Here is an 11,428-nt window from a genome sequence, read left to right on the forward strand (position 1 = left end):
AAAAAATAAAAAACGACCTTCAAGAATGCAAATGATAGATAAATTAGCTCAAATAGCAATTCCTTCAAGTGACCAAAAAAGCATGCAACTTTGGTCTGTGTACGATGAAAAAAATTGAGAACGGAAGCAGCGTAATTTAAGGAACTTATGCACTGTGATAGGTCTAGAGCCAGTCCGGAACGATTTAAAAAAGCTATGCCCATGCTGACCAATGCACAACAACAAGAAATTTTATGAGCCTGAATTTTTTGAAAACGCTTTTAAATCGGAACAAAAAGATAAATGGTTTAAAGCAAGGAAAACACAGAAACACAGATGTTTAAATGAGACAGAAAATTGGCACTTAGTTCCAAGTGGAAAAGGAAAAAATCTTATTCAAGGCTGGTGTCCGTACACAACCGAACATCACTCAAACAGAAATATCAATAAGTATAAAGCTTTTTAAGTCGCAAAATGTTTTAAGCAAACTCCGGACATAAAAATTCAGATACCTTTGCCGCAACGAGCAAACCCACAACCTCGCAATTTTTAGATTTATCAGCTCTAAAAACTTTGCTATCGAATGAATGGAAAAGCAGCAATTTTGTATCTTAAAAAAGAAGTCGATTAAGAGCAACGAAATGTTTTGAAAAACCAGAGATTATTGGCAACCAGTTTTTTCAAGCTGTTGCGGTCTGACATTTAAATCCCATTATCTCAAAAACTACAAGTCCGATTTAGTTCATTTTTTTCATATGCTATATTGTAGACTAGTGCTAGTCACTGCCAAAGTTTGCACAAATTTTAAGCATTAGTGTGGGAGCTATTTACATTTGAAAGTTTTCCCCATGTTTTAGGATTGCTTATAGATTTTAAAATTTAGCCTTACTTCACCATTTTGAGATAGGATCAAATTTTTCACTGACAACGTGTATCTAGCAAATGTCTATCGACTCACAAAATTTGGTGTTAATAACTTTTTTAGTTTCCGAGTTATTATCAAAAAACTGTACATTTTAGCCCCAATTTGGACATAGCCGAAAATATGAAAATCTGTTATTTAGTTCATAATACCTTAATTGTACTTGTTTATTAATTGTGCACTCAAAACTCAGCTATTATAGTGCTGTTTGATCTGTTTCAATCAGATTTGGTCATTTTACCTAAACTTTCTTCATATATTTGCCAGTATTAAATTTATTCAAGTATTTATGTCTCCTGTAAGAAAGGTTGTACTTGATTAAGAAAACGGAAAGGCAGTTAACTTAAAAAAAGATTCTGTTGATTCTTGCCATAAAAGCTCTGAAGTTTATGTACCATTTATAAATGTGATTTGGTTTTGCTTTCATTGATATTTAGTGAGCATACATCCATTTAAAAATTACGCACGCTTTGTTTAGCTTTATCTTTTACGCCTTTATAACTCGTATTGGATCATTAGACAGAAACTAACTGTCTCATAATACAGCACTTTCTATTCTTTTTCATTTGAAAAAGAATTTCACAACGCAAACAGGGCGGCCTTAAAACTTAGTTGAATATTATATTGATAACCTAAGTTAGTCCCAAACGTTTGGTCAGCTGACCCAGACATCCTCGAATCCTTAAATTAGAAGAAAACAACAAAGTCCCTCTGGAGCCCGCAGTAGTGGTATATCTCTTCAGTCAACTGATCTCAAAACGGTGGAAGATGTGGAATCATCAAATTGGCGAAGGATTACAGAAAAACTTAATGTTGTTCAAATGAGAAGAGCAGAACTCAGAAGAAAATTTGGATAAAAAAAAAGTAGAGAAGCGGGCATCAAAACCAATCTTGATAAGAATCTTGCCCTCGACGAGAAATTAGCTGAAGAGAGAAAACATTACAGCACACGGGTCTCATCAAAGCACAAAGCAGATCTGCAAGAGAAACAAAAAATTTTGTGTTTGAAAAGAAAAGAACTTCTGGTATTGTGGGACCAGAAGAAGAAGTCATTGGAGACGGCAAAGTCAGTGAGCTTTGTCAAAGAGCCAACACCTTCACTTGCTTCACCGGTTAATGAGGCCCATGAGGAAACAGGACAAATTATTGAGCCAACTCAGAACACCAACGCAAGTGAGACACAAGCCGATTAGCCAAAATCGAAAGATGTGTTACCCGATGTTTCAACGGAAGAAGATTTGGAACGCAAAGAAGAAACGCAAGCTGAAAGAAAACGCCAAGTGCAAGTGAGTCCTGATTATTAGATGCATAAGTCGAAAATTGAACAGGAAAGACGAGCTCGAGAGACTGACGAGCAATTGAGACAATTTGAGGAGCAGAAGACACTCGTAATGTTGAAACTCGAAATTAACGGCGACGAGTAAGACGAACTTCATCCTGCAAGTTTGGAAAAACCAGTTACACCAGACAGTGGAGACTTCTTGGTCAATATCAGCTGCAGTGACGAGGAAGACTATTCGGGCGAAAACAGAAGACTTATTCAAGCATAGGGTGACAATCAACAAAATGCAAACGATGTTGCGGAAATACAGTAACAACTGGTTGGGGTCACTGATGTCGCAAGGCAACTCTCGGAGAGATGGTGTTTAGCGCTCCAGTCAGCCAACTTCCGGGAACGGTGAGCTCAAACCAAGGGCAACATAGTAAGCTTGAGATTTCTGATACTTCGCAATCAAGTGCGAAACACGGCTTCAACCAGTATGATATGTACGTTCTGCAGTTAATCGCACGTTACCAAAACTCAAGTTAAGAGAATATGATGGCGATCCACTTGATTGGCCAGAATGGAGTGGCATGTTTTGGTCGACAGTCGATTGTGGTACCATATCAGACGACAAAAAAATGACGCATTTAAAAACGCTGTTAATGGGGCCGGCAAAAATGCGCTGGCTGGTATGGGTTATTTGGGCATTATGTATGACACGGCTTGGTAAACACTTCAGCGCAAATTCGGTCAGCCGCACTTGATAATAGGATCACAATTAACTAAATTTCAAAATCATCCAAAATTACGGCCGTACGATAGTGCAAGTTTTGTTATTTTTGTTGACACAGTCGGAAACTTTGTAAACGTTCTGCAACAATTCGGTTACAGCAACGATTTGTTTTCATCACATAATCTAGCTATGATAGTTAATAAACTACCGGCAGACATAAAACGCAGATGGTTTGCACACATTGAAACCGCGTCGCATAGGTTCCAGCTGCCAATTTTGGTTGAATTGAGCGAATGGCTACAAGAGGAATCTTTAGTTCAAGAGCGAATGAAAACTTCAGCAACAAAGCAATTTCCAGAGAGTTTGAAAGTGTGATAAATTCAAAAACTCTCTATCACGGAATGGTCAGAAGCGGTGAAGCAAGCTAACCTCTTTTTCAAATGCTTGACGGGAAAGCATCGCGCCAGAGATTGCAAATCAAAGCTCAAATGTGGAATAGACGGCTGTGAAAGAAATCACAATCGCAGGTTACACAACAGACAAACTGTGACAAACGAGCTAATCCAGTCACCAGATCAAACAAGTGAAACCAACCTGGCAAATGAAACAGATCGGTCCGTCAAAAGACTCGTCCAAGTTGCACCGTTGCGCATATACGCTGAAGACGGAAGTTTTGTCGAAACTAAAGCTGTTTGCGACACCGCCTCCTCACAAAATTGGATAGACGAAGGATTGATACAATCTCTAGGCCTTGAAGAAAGAAATATTTCAATGCCAGTGACCGGGATCCATGAAACGAACTCAATCGACTAATTGAAAGTACCGGTCAAGATTGGGCCGGCCGATGAAGTCAGCGACAGGGTAAAAATAACACTCAGTAGTCATAAAGATCTTGTAGTTGGAATTTATAATGTAATTAAGCTAAGTAAACGTTAGCCTCTTTTATCGCGCATAAGACTAAAGAAAATTGACTTGAGAGACGAAAAAGTGATTCTTGGTCAAGATGCTTATTCCCTAAAAAAACCTTTAGAGTACATATATTGTGCAAATAATTCTCCATGGGCGGTAAAAGATCCATTAGGCTGGACGCTAAGTGGTCCACTGTCAAATAGTGAAAACACAGAAAGCAGTTTCTTGATCAGCGATAGCCAAGAGAATCAAGAGCTAACGGGAATTGTGAGAATGGGGTGGGAAATCGAATCCTACGGAACAATATTTCAAGTAAACAGCAGAAAGAACACTTGAAGATAAAAAGTCTCTTGAACTACTTAAGAAGACAACATTAAAACTACCAGAACGTGTCCATGTTCAAATGTTTTACACGGGAAAAGAACAAAACCTTGATTGTTATAGTTTTTCAGCCCTCGGACAACTACGATCGCTCGAACGAAGATTAGCGAAAAACGTTAAATTGAAATTGAAGTAAAGTGATTCAAAAAAGGAATTAGCAAAAGGTTACATATCCTTGCCTCAGAAGGGTGAACTTGAACGTCAGGATGTTTGGTATCTGCCTCAGCATCCAATTGTAAACCCAAGAAAACCAGAGAAATTAAGAAGAGTTTGCAATGCGGCGAAAAAGTTTCAAGGATACTGCTTAAACGACGTTTTGATGAAAGTTCCCGACCTTTTGCAAAATCCAATTGGAATCTTGTTCAGATTTCGAGAAAACTGTGTTGCACTAACTGCATAAATTGAAGAAATGTTTTAGCAAATTCAACTGCCTGAACAACAAGCCTCAGGTACGCTACCTCAGGTTTCTGTGGACAGATGAAGACGGTAAACTGATTCCGTACCAGAACAACCGGCACATTTTCGGAGCAAAGTCATTGCCAAAATGTGCAGACTATGCCCTTCAACAGTGTGCAAAACTGTTTGGAATGGAACATCCTATTGCATCGCAAGTAGTAATGGATAACTTTTATGTGGACGATATGCTTCTCTCGGTTTTCACAACTGAACAAGCATCTGAAGGAATCCAAGAACTGAAATCATTGATAGCAAAAAGAGGCTTCAAACTCACAAAATGCTCAAACAGTGAAATTACACCAATAGAAAGCGAAGACAACCCTGAGGTCTTGGGTCTTGAATGGATAGCAGCCAGTGATCTGTTAACTGTTCGGAAGGACCAAGAGTTCCTGCAGAAAACGAATTGGACGCAAAGACAAGTTTTGTCAACAGTGTTGCAAGTGTTTGATCCTCTGGGGTTCATTGCACCATTTGTCGTTCGATTAATGATGTTAGTGAAACGAATCTGGTAGACACAAGGCCAAAGGTGGGACTCGCCGATAGCCGAAGACATAAACACTGAATTTAACAAGTGGGTGCACGAATGGAGTCACTCAAAGCAATTATCGGCTCCAAGATGGTACAATCAGGAGTCCTGTGACAGAGTCCTGTGACGATCGACTAATAAGGTTCATTGTTGGAAAAACAAGGGTGGCTTCAATGAAGCACCATACTATACCAAAACTAGAGTTATTGTCAGCAGTTACAGCAAACTGAATTAAAGAACTAATTTTGAAAGAACATAGAATTTCGTTTGCGTCAATCTATTTGTGGAGCGATTCAACTACTATTTTACAATGGTTGCGTAATAGTTATAAAAACAGCCTACTTTTGTTGCTAACAGGGTAGCAGAAATCCTAGACAGTTCAACAGTTGATCAGTGGAGACATATAGCTCAAGCTGACAACCCAGCTGATCTGGGAACGAGATGTCTCTCCATTAATGTACCGACGCAAAGTGACTGGATAAACGGACCGGATCAGCTGAAGAGCGAAATTAACGAAAGAGAAAATTGGGAGCAAAAAGAAGTATTTCCTGATCGAAAAGTTTTGAGTAATTCGTAATTCGAACAATAAATCAGCTCCAATTGAATGGAATTGATTGGGTAACTTCAGAAGGCTGAAAAATAATGTTGCGAAAATTTTGAATCTGAACAAAGAAATAACCCCTGAATTGCTTCAACAAGCAGAGAATCGAATATGGGAGTTAGTCCAGAGAGGAAGTTACACAAAGGAAATCGCGTCGTTGAAGAAAGGAGACTCTGTCAAAAGCAACAGTAAAACTGAATCCCTGAATCCGTTTCTGAGCGAAAGTCTAATAAGATCAAAAGGTCAACTTACAAATGCAAACCTCAATTTCGGAGAAAAACATAATATTTTTTACCATATTCTCATCCAACAGTTGAATTAAATCTCGAGTTTCACCATAAGCTCAACCATCACCAAGGTGTTGAACATATTAGGGCTGAAATTCAAAAAAGCTTTGGATAACTGGTCTAAAAAACGCACTGAGATCGGTTAAACATCAAAGGAGTAGACTGCTTTGGACTGTTTTCAATTAAACTTTTCCGAAGAACAGTGAAAAATTGGATTTGTCTATTCATGTGTTTTAGCGTCAGATCAGTGCATATGTCTATTCATGTGTTTTAGCGTCAGATCAGTGCATATGGAGATCGTATAATCACTGGACACACAGTCTTGCTTAGACGCAATTCAGCGGTTCATAGCGGGAAAAAGAAATCCGAAATCGGTAATTTCAGACAATGGAACTGACTTTATAGGCGCAGCGAACGAATTGAAGGTGGCCTTCAAGGAACTGAATCAATCTGAAATGCAGCGCAGTTTAACACAAAACGGAATACATTGGGTTTTCAGCCCCCTGCAGCTCCACATTTCGGTGGCGCATGGAAGGCATTAGTGAAATTGAGCAAAAGAGCGATTTTCAATATTTTGGGCAAAGAATATTTGAAAGAGGAAAATCTCTCGACTGTAATATGCATAGCAGAACAATTTCTCATTAATCGACCTCACACAGCAGTTATTAGCGATGTTGAAAATTTGGATACGATAGCACCGAATCATTTCCTTGTTGGAGGGGCAAACGTGTCGTGGCCCATTTCTCTATTTAGCGATAAAAAAAAGCTTCATATCAGAAAGTGTTCCGACACATCAGCGAGCAATTGAAATCCCTTTGGAAGCGGTGGATGAGCAAATATCTATCATCACTCCAATGCAGAGGAAAATGGAGAACTGAATCAGGCGCGGACATCAAAGTAGGAGTTTTAGTCTGGCTGGTTGATGAAAAAGAAAGCTACTTCAACAACCCTTTAGCCAGAATTCAGAAGCCTTATGAAGGCGACGATAAAATAGCTAGAATGGAAACAATCAAAAACTGCCAAAGGAACCTATTAACGGTCATTAGTTAAACTTATTTCATTAGATATTGACTGCATTTGAAATATTTTGCTAAAAATAAAATAGGACCGCCTATGTTGCGGTCCGACAATTAAATCTCATTATCTCAAAAACTACAGGTCCGTTTTAATTCATTCTGTTTTTTATATGCTTTATTGTAGACTAGTGCTAGTCACTCCCAAATTTGCAAAAATTTGAACCATTAGTGTGTGAATTACTTACATTTGAAAATTTTCCCTATGTATTAAGATTGCTTATAGAATTCAAAATTTAGCCCTTTTTCGCCCTATTGAGATAGATCCTTTTTTTTCACTAGCAAGGTGTATCTTACTTATCTACTCTATCGACTCACTAGTTTTGGTGTTGATATCTTTTTTAGTTTCCGAGTTATTGTCAAAAACCGTATATTTCAGCCCCAATTTGGACATAGCGGAAAATGTGAAAATCTGTTATTTAGTTCATATTACCCCTAATTGTACTTGTTCATTGATTTTGCACTCAAAACTCAGCTAGTTTAGTGCTATTTGACCTGTTTCAATCGTATTTGGTCACTTTACGTACACTTTCTTCTTCATATATTTGCCAGTATTAAACTTATTCAAGTATTTATGTTTACTGTACGAAAGGTTTTACTTGATTAAGAAAACGGAAAAGCAGCTAACCTGAGAAGATTTTATTGATGCTTACCATAAAAGCTCTGAAGTTTATGTACCGTTTATTAATATGTTTGGGTTTTGCTTTCATTGATAATTAGTGCGCATATATTCATTTAAATTTTACGCACGCTCTGCTTAACTTTATGTTTTAAGCCTTTATAACTTGTATTGGACAATTAGACAAGAAGTGAACCGTCTCATAATACAGTCTTTTTTACTCGTTCTAATTTGAGAGAGAAATTAACAACGCGAACAGGGTGGCCTTAAAACTTAATTGAATATTATATTGATAACCTCTGATAGGCCAAAACACAAGCTTTTAAAATCAGTATGGACCAAAGCAAACATTCCCAAGAGCTTTCAAGTTTTCTAATTAATTTTGAGAAAAAAATACAAAATTATTGTCTTTTTCTAAAAACCAAAGAGAAATTGTTTGTTTTAACTTGCGTTGATCATTTAGTCAAGTCAGGAAATAGTAAAACGCAAATCAATAATTTCAGCAGGTCATTGGAGTCAACAATAAAATTGGATGACAGAGAATATATTGAATGGTGTTTTGGAATCCGATTTTCTAATAAAGAAAAAGAGATAACTTTAGATGAAGAGTTGTACACTAAAAACAATCTTAATACAATTCATAATACAAGAATGCAAAACAAGCAACACACCAGCAGAAAATAATCCAAAATTTGAAGTTGCTCAAGAACATTCTGTTAGAGTAAGTTAACACGAGTTTAAAAGTTTAGCAGGTTCATTGCTTTATCTAGCTAAGCAAGTTAGACCTGATATCAGGTTGATCACAAATGTTTCATCAGGCTTCATGATCGACCCAATTATTGAGCATTTCAATGCGGGCTATTTCAAAAGGTTACTTATTCATGAAGGTTGTCAACAAACCTCATTTTTGTACATATATATATATATATATATATATATATATATATATATTTATATATATATATACATATATATATATATATATATATATATATATAAATATATATATAAATATATATATATATATATATATATATATATAAATATATGTTTATACAATAAACAAAATCTCTAAGACTTTTTTGCCATTAATTAGCAGCAGCACTCCAGTTGGCGAAACAGATGCAACCTGGAGTTAAGACCTAAGTGATAGACGATTGCCGACGCGATAATTTTTCAAGTTGAGTCAGATGGCAAGTCATGAAGCACCGGTCAGCGTCTTTCTCCGGTTGTGAGGCAGGATAACAAGGTTTAGGTTCCGCGGTTCAAGAAGTCATCTTCTTTCATGTACTTTTTAAGAAATCGGGTACGAGCACTGTGAGCCCACAGCAATAGGACAGGACAACCAGAGTTGCATAAGCTTTAAACAAACCCTTTGCTTCACAAAACGATCATAACACTTCAAAACGAAATTCCATCAAGAACGAGTTGATGACAGCTCAATCAAACTGGTCTACAACTCAATAGATTAAATAGCAGCAGATCTTCTCACAAAATTGCTGTCACACAAGAAAGTGGAGCAACATCGATAACAACTATTGAGCGAGTCCAGATCCTTATCTACCGGTAAAATTCTGGGTCGAGTTATTTGATCATAGAAAAAAACTCAGAAAATTTTTTATTTTTTATAGGGACAACTGCAAATAAGGATTTAGAAAAGGAAAGTGAATCAGTTCTGAGCTGTATGTTTGTCAAATATTGATATTTATCTGCTAACATTGAATTGTAAATGAAACATCGCGGACGATCTCATGATGTCATGGGAAGTAATTTTTTTGCATATAAATATGAAATGGCACCCAATAAAACGCCACAAAATCTCCTGATTTTTGATATGTTAGCCTATCACCAAATGTAAACTTTAAGTATTTATCAGATAAGGTTTACGACAAAATTTTGTTAAAATCTTCACTTCGCTTCTTTTTTGATTCTCTTTAAATTTATATATCTTATTCCCTCTAATTTCTTTTGAGCTTAAACAGCTTCAATCTCTAACTTGCCAAAACTCGTCTTGCCTCCTCGGGTTTGTTGCGCCATCGTGTCCCTGATCCTACTAACTGTATAAGATCAAGCAAAACTTAATTAGGTTGGATTAGGGAAAAATCAGTTCAATAAGAACACTAATGAATGATCACCAAAAGAAGCACACCAAAACATTTTTTTGAACATATGAGTTGTGATGCTTCTTTTTGGGTCGTAGGCAATCATATTTTTTAAATGTGTTTTTTAGGCCGTGAGAGTTGGTTTGAATTACTTTTGACTAAAGGTGACTAAAAACTATAGCCTGCACATATCATATAGCGTCGTGCTTACAAAATTGCTGGATTAAAACTGATCAGGTTTTACTCTCGTACTATCTATACGTATTTTAGTGATTAACTGCACAACTTTCTATCTTCTTAGTGAGGCGTGTTCGAGACTTCATGAACGTTATGAAGAATTGCATAGAAGTGAGTAGTAAATATAGGGAGCACTGGGAAAGGGGGGGGGTTATCATGCCATGGGAATAATAGGGTATAGATTTGCATGGGGATAATAGGGTATAGATCTGCATGGGGATAATATGGTATATAATTGCATGGGGATAATATGGTATATAATTGCATGCGGATAATATGGTATATAATTGCACGCGGACAATACGTTATATAATTGCATGCCGATAAGTTCTTATGCGGATAATGTGGCGGTAATTGTCTCGCCGTCTGACTTTCTTTTTCCCCTAATTTGACCGTCCGCTTATTGAACTTAGGCTAAAGAAACTTTCGTACAAATTGAACTGAAAATAAAAAATTGAATCAGGGCCGTGCAAATTGAAGCAACACTCCAAACAAAATCTGAACAAATCTCGCACAAAGTATTTCTCAACACTATTCTGAATTCAACACACTATGAAATTGAGTTTGTACACTGTCCCTTTCACTGTTCGCCGCTACTTTCTGTAGCTTCTAAATCAATGAATGAACAAAAACTTTGCTCCTCCTCTGAGCTGCTTCTATCAAAGTCAACAATTTGGTCATCAGAAATGTCCTCATCTCTTATTCCTCCCACATTAATGAAACCAGGATCGGGCGGCGAATAGTGGCTGGCATTGTCCAGAAGTAGGTTCAAGTTATCGCTACAGTGTTTTCTCATTCTTTTCTCTGGGGGTGGTAGATATGTTGGACAGTCCCAATCCACTTCAGTGTCACGAAAAATTTCACTTAAATTGTCACTATTCTCTGTACTGTAATCCCAACTTATCTGACTTTGGTCAGGATCAAACCATCCGAGCGAACTAGACGTTTCGCTTTGATTATCGCCCACCACAGAAAAGTGTCCATATGGGAGCGTTCGCAACCCATCTCCGCAGATATATCTCTTATTATCAAATGCAGATAGAGATATTTTATTAGCTGTCACCGTTTTCAGTACTTGATTTTCGGATGTTATTCTTGTATTTACCGCTCTAACTGGTTTCGATGTTTGGAGAGTTTATTTATATAATTCGTGGGTGAGAAGTTTTTGGGCTGCCCTGGTCACACCTTTAGCAGACAACTTGTGACAACCTAAACAAGGTAAACATGTTTTACAATAAGCTATTAAGTTTTGTTATGTAGTTTCCTCCAACGCACTTAACTTGCATTCAAATTACTGAGGGAAGGGGTTAGAAATTATTCATTATATGGACTCACTTTT

This window comes from Convolutriloba macropyga, chromosome 9 (genome assembly GCF_964194025.1).
Source record: "Convolutriloba macropyga chromosome 9, txConMacr16.3, whole genome shotgun sequence".
NCBI classification, from domain to species: Eukaryota; Metazoa; Xenacoelomorpha; order Acoela; family Convolutidae; genus Convolutriloba; species Convolutriloba macropyga.